Genomic DNA, 6,936 nt, shown 5'->3' with positions numbered 1-6,936 from the left:
ATCTTTCTGGAAGTTATTTAAACATAGGCTGAGGGAGAGGATCACCCTCCATATTCTTTCCAGTTCTTACTGTCTACAGATCCTAATCTCACTTTCCCATTTAGAAAAATACTGTGAGACCACAGACAAAGATGGAAAATAAGACTCTGTGTGTCCTCAAACTTTACTTTCAAAAATACCATAGCATTTGGAAGAACTAGGCCTGTGACAGCACAGGTTGAGATTCCCCTTGAAATGAGCTCACCTACCAGTGTTCTTTATCTGAACCCACTCCTCATGTTACCTTATTCTAAATACAGCATAAAAAAATCAGGATTTTTGCCAGAAAACAAGACCTTGGATTGATTCTTCCAATTCTTCTCCTGTGCTTCAACAAACTGGGAAGCCATACATATATTTATCTATCCCATCTGGAAAGGGCCAAGATGGAACCAATTTTGGATCATTTTTGACAATGGGACAAACTTGAATTGAGAATAACCTTTGGGATCATTAAGTGGCCTGCTCTAATCTGTATAACTGGCCTTGTAGAGGCTGTCTGGCACTCTCCTCACTAACATTCTGCCACCAGCAACCAGTATACAGCCCAATGTTGCTCCCATGACCATCCTTGGGTTCATTATCTTTCCTCTTCATTTGTCTCCTGATACCCCCCTACCCAAGGTTTCTTCTTCAGTACAGAAAATCATCTCATTTAAAATTTCAAATGACCTGTAATAAAAGAGATATTAAGGTACAAAGTAGTCAGAGGTAGGTAATAATAGGTAAAATCTCACTTCTCCTTTGAGCTTGGCATGGTTTAGCACAATAACCAGATTCCTAACAGGTTTTTCTAGATTTCATTTTCCATTCACCTTGTACGTTCCTGTAATATGGATATCCTTATTACTCAATGTTTACTTGTGTCTCTCTTTGGTTCTAGGATGAAGTTACTCAAACCTCAATTTAGACATTTTATTCTCCCTTAGAAACTCTGGGAACGAGTTCTTACAAACTAAATTCCTGAGATCTCGTATTAGGCTCAGGCCAGTCTGACAATCTGTGCATTAATTTTCCTACTGTTGAAATATCCTGGAATTTATCTTTCTCTTTCCTGGAATGACTAGCCCAGGAAAAATACTGGAGATTGTTTATTCTGCTTTTTTTAATTCAATCATTTCTCTTTTCTTCTTCTCTGTTACTAAAAACGTTTCAACTTTCTCTATTGCCCAGGTAATAGACTTGCTTTTCTTGTATTTGCATTTTCCTTTTGTGTTTTGAAATCTTCCACATGGAATTTCTATATTTCCTTCCCTGAAGAAGATTTTGACTCTCCAGTTAGGGTCACCATCAGTTTGGTGTTCTAGTTAATGTTTGGGACTTTTAAAATAGATAAATTCTCACTCTGCCACTTACTGCCTATGTTATCTGAAGCAATTTCCTATTGAGTCTGCCCTCCAGTAGTTAGAAGCTTGTGCTCTTACCAGCAGGAGGACCTTAAGCCAGTGACATAATCACTCTAAAACACACTGTCCTCATTTTTAAAATGACAGTATCTGCCTTACAATGTTGGTATAGGCTAAATAAACAAAGCACTTTATAAATATTAGTTATTAACATAATTACTAATCCAAATTACCAGACCCATTTTGTATAGTCAGGTTTCCTGATCTCACTTTGTTCTCAGTACAAATGCTCTTATTTCTTAAACCTACACTTCATCATACATCATTAGCCAGAGACCTTCTTTTTTCATGGTCCACATGAAATTTACAGTTGAAAGCTGGGGGAGCCAGAAGAATTGCCAGACTTTTTAGACAGTCAAAGCCATTTAAACATGTCTGAATTTGAGTTCTAGTGAATCCTCACCTGTCCTATCTCTTCTGGATGCTACAGTTTACTAACAGAGCAGCTTCTACCTAAATGTATCAAAACCTAAACATTGATATTATGGTGATAAAAGCATGAGAGCTACAACGACATACTGTCACTGAACCAGAGACCTCCTATGAAACCACTTGGTGAAGGCCACAAGGGAGGAATCTATATATATACCAGGTGCTTTGGGACCCCACAGTGGGGAAATCAGTGCTCCAATCAAAGAGAAATTCAGGATTGGAGGTCTGACCACTGCATCAGTTGCTTCACTGAACTCCAGCATGTTTCAGCTGAACTGAGAACCTCCAATGTCCCCTTCCTCCTCCATTGCTCTAAGTTACAAAATCTATTACTCCAGAAATGAGAGCCCATCAGAGGTTATCTCCTGTGAGAGAAATTGCTCCAATTGCTGCAAACTCTTGCTAGAAATTAGAGGAAAGTTTACAAGGTGCATTTTTAGGATGACATAGAGTAAATCAAAAGCATTTCAAGTACCAATTGTAACACAAAAAAGAGTTTAGGTTTTAGATTGTGTTGTCTGTGGTGGTGATGGTGGATCCCAACTCACACCCCCAAAAAAGCAAAAGGAATACATATAGAAATACATACTATTATCACTTACAGCAATCAAAATGCAAGTTCTGAAAGAACTGAAAACTGGGAGCTTTGAATATTAAATGACAAATTTTTGTTATTTGAAAACCAAGATTATGCTGATAGAAAGACCATTTTCAAACCAGCACAGTAACTGAATTTTACTATAATGAATAGACTCAAAGTAAATGAATAGATTTAAATTAAAATGAATAGACTCAATGATGTCAGTCTGATAAGACTGATACTTGAAAACCCTTGCAGATTGTCCAAAAAGACCATACAAAAACAATATTATACTCAACTTACAGGGGTTTACCCAGTTCAGGGTAATTCTAAATTAAAGCTTTACTTCCTAAAGCAGCTATCAGAAGTTAAAAGAAATTCTGTGTAGCTACTTTAAATGGAAACTCAGATTGACTGAAGTACTTAAAATAAATAAAACAGTTATATCTTATTAATTCCCCTATTATAAATGAGTTTAGACCACTGCAAGTTGTAGACTTGGGGGTCTTCTTTTCACTGGAGAGCTCAAGTTATTTCTCCGCTCTAATACCAATAACCATGCTGACATATTTTTTCCTAATTATGCATGTACTAAAACAATGTGGTTACAAGCAAACCCAGAAACATAATTTGCATTCTAATGAAATAATCCTGAAATTATTGTGCTTTTTACTGTGACTTTTACTTTTGTCCCACAACACAGGTTTCTGTGGGCCTCTTGCTTGGAATGACTCGGTGTAGATGATAGCTACAGTTGACTGAGGAACCCTGAAATTAAGGGTTCTGATTCCTGATGCAATCTATATACCAGTCTATTGCGTTAGTTCCTTCCTCTTTATCTACAGTTTGGTGAAGAATGTAGGTGGAGATGTTGTGGGCACATTTGTTGTTCAAATAACTTTAAAAAAGGAATAGGCAAGAGAAAGTAGTGTCCAAGTTAAAATCACGCAGGCATTTCGGATTCCAAGAGACAACTGAAAAGGGAACATCTGTTAGGTCCCCTGGTTTTGAGGGCAGTCTGTGTAAGTCTTCCTATCTCTTAGTGTGTGCACATAGTGGAGAAGGTACAGCTCTCCATGCTCAATTCTAAAAAGATTGAGAGATTTCGGAAAGCCCAGATGTGCCAAAGGTCAGAATGATCGATATACAGACCCTACCACGGGAAAGGGGGTGGGGGGCGGGGATTCGAATAGAAAACCCCTGCAAAAGGGAAGCCAATGAGAGATAAGCAAGTTTCTGAATAATTAAAAAGTTAAGAATAAGCGAACTCCGTTGCCATGGGGGAAGGAGGTGGTTTGGGGGATAAAAAAGCAGTTGATGTGGTAATTAAGAATTTGGTGAGAGCCTGAGCAGGTCACCTAGTTTCTTAGATCAGAGCCCCATCAGAAATTCTTTCAAGTGTCCTTCTGCGTCGCCAAAGATGACAACAGCAAATCAATAAGTGCTTGAAATGAAAGGGGATGTTGGCGAGCCCCCAGGCTACAGATTTCCCGCCGCCAGCCTTTTCTGAACTCCTAGCGTGCCTTTGCACCGCTTCTCTTAAGAAGAGCTACCCTTTATTCCTATTCTCAGGACGAAGGTAAGTGCTCATTTAGCATATCTATTAAATGTCGGCTCTAGTTCCAGCTCTCCGACGGCGCGGAGAGAACGCTGCTGCCGCGGGGCAGCCGGCCTGGCGAGGCAGGAGGGGAGGAAGGCCGGCCAGGCCGCCGGCGGGCCACACACTTGGGAGCTGGCCCAGCTTCTCCCAGGATTTAGCGCTTCTGGGTTACAGCTGGAAAGTCCCCGCCAGAGCAAAGGGCCTTGAGCGACCTCCGCCACCGGAGCACTCCTTCCACTTCATTTATTTACAAATAAGCACAAAGTCATTAATAACAGAGAAGGACCAGTGCTCCAAAATTAAAGCTCGCCGTCACTGGAAACTCTGTTCTGAGTTTCAGACAACGGTCTGTTACCCTTTCAGTATCCATCCCGTCCCTAACATGTCTATATTTAACAGTCTTCCAGAGTCCAACATCCCCCGGACGTTTTAATTAGGTAATTCATTAGTGAGTCAATACAGACATTTATATATTCTTTTAGCTCAAGTGGTTAAGTACTAATTTCGAAATGATTATAAAACACCGGAATAGGCAACGCACAGTAATTTTAATTTATATGCAAATCAATTGGTTCATCTTAAATGCCTTTTTTAAATAAACAATTATTGTATTGTACCATCGGAAGTATGGATCAAACCGCCTGAAGAGACAGTTCGGAAACAAGACCTGGACTGGGGAGAAAATTTAGAACAGCCAAAAAATCGATAATGTTTGAGGCAGTTAAACATCTCTAGCCATTGGTATTTACATACTCGCTTGTTGTCAGATAAGGAGCTGGGGAAATTGCTTGCCAGGGTTGAGATCATAATCCAAAAAGAAGAAAGTAAATGGTAGCACGCAGCCATCACAACGGGCTCTAACATAATACTGTACCTTTCCCGAATCCGGGCACCTGGGTGAGAGTGAACTGGCAGAGGTCACCCCACATTTGTCCTCGGTTTTGCCCCACTTTGATCACAAAATTTTACGTCCTCCCTGAGTTTCACGATTCGATTCTTGTTCTAGCACTTGTCACCTGCTTCAAAATATTAGAAGGAAGGGTGTGTAATTCAGAATCTCACTAAAAATTTTCTGAACCCATTTAGCCAGCACCGCTCTCCCTATGCTGATTTTTGTTCTATTGATTGATTTTTGGCTATGTTTAATTCCGTGTCTTCCACACATTAGATCAGATAACCGAAAAGACAGAAGGAATGGCTGGGGAAAATGGTCCAGGGCCCTGATTTACTGGAAGGTTATTATCTTTTGACATAGTTCAGAATTTTGGAAAAGTAAAAAGGATGTATACTTCCGAGGGAAATTTTTTAAAGATATTCTAGAACAGTGAGTCTCACCAGGGATTACCAGGAGATCCACACCGGAGTTGTTTATGTAAAAGTGTAACATCCTTGAAATTCACAGATACAGAGGGTCAGTGTCTCCCCACCCCGGCTCCCGGCCCTGGCGTTCTGGCCCTTGAGGAGCTGGTACCTTTGATGCTACAATCTTGTTTACATCTGCAGGGCAGGGAATTGCTTGCTTCGCTTGGAAGCTCCCTCCACCCTCTTCTAATTTGAAGTAATCGGAATCTAAATACAATCGCCACGGCCCACTCTTCCATTTCGGCTTTGACAAGGGAAAAACCTGAAATCCACGTCTTAAATCAGCTCGGTGGTTTGTAGCCCCCCAGCACCCTGCCTCTCCGCGGCATGCCTAATGTATTCCCTGGTGGTTCTGGGCATTAATTAGTTGTTTAATAGGAGTATGACTAAAAATGTAAAAGAAGGATTAGGAGCGTGAAACGTATGTCCAGCTCCTTCCGCGCACTCGAGGAGGGAATGAGAATCACTCTGTATCTTCTATTTCTCCAGGAGCCATTAGCATTTCCCACCAGCTGCTCACTTCAGCTGCACTGGCGCTGGGCAGGGCGAGCACCCAAAAGCTCTGCGCGGAGCCTGCGGCGGCCAGGACTGGAGTTAACCAGCCTCTGGCAGGCGAGACTCCAGACAGAAGGGGGGCGAGTGGAACGTGAGCTTCGCGGAGCCCCTCGTCCCAACCCTGGTTTGCAAACCTCTGAATCCTGGAAGGGGGAGGCGGCTGCTCTCGCAGATCTGCGCGTCGCTCCAGCGCAGCCCCTTTCTCTGTCCCTCGTCTCTCCGCTCGTCTCTGAATCTTCCTGTCTCTGATTTTCTCATTCATTTTCCGCTTCTCCGTGAGATTCCCCATCCTTGCCACCAGATGAAGGCGAGGCTACTAGCGCCCCTTAATCTCTATAAAATTAAAAGAAAAAAATGGGGGGAGGACATTAAATTACTCAGGACAGTAAGGGGACAGACGGCAAAAATCGTTGAGGCTCAGATATGAAAATGTCTTTCTCAGACTACATTTTCTGGTGTGCTGTGACTTGAGATTTCAGCTGTGGGACTTGCTGGAGAAATTTGATTTCCTCCCTTCAGCAAGATTTCAGACACCAGAATTAAAAATTCTCAGAGGCAGACGTAAATGAAATAAAAAATAGCACGTGGACATTTTCCCCTCATTTCTCTCCCATTAAATAAAATTGTCTTGCATTTCCACTGGGTAAAGAGGGAAAGTTTGAGTTTTCACGGATGTTAGAAATGGCTTAAAAACGTAGATCTCTCGTCAGTTTTCTTCATGGCTGAAGAGGCTAACCCTTTTCATAAAATGAGTCCATCTGTCGACTGTTAGCTGTTTCAAAGTGAAGGGATTTAGCACTCAAAACAAATTGAGCAAGTTTGTTTGCCTGTTTTTACTGCTAACTCAGATGAATTCAAAACACGGAGTAATTCAAGAAAACACATAACATGTTCCAGACAGCTTTCAACTCTAGGGAAAGCCCAGCACCTACCCAGTGACCTGGGCATTTTAAATTCCAGAC

This window comes from Manis pentadactyla, chromosome 5 (assembly GCF_030020395.1).
Source record: "Manis pentadactyla isolate mManPen7 chromosome 5, mManPen7.hap1, whole genome shotgun sequence".
Classification (NCBI taxonomy): Eukaryota; Metazoa; Chordata; class Mammalia; order Pholidota; family Manidae; genus Manis; species Manis pentadactyla.
The sequence above is the reverse complement of the archived record's forward strand: the minus strand, read 5'-3'. Positions refer to the sequence as shown.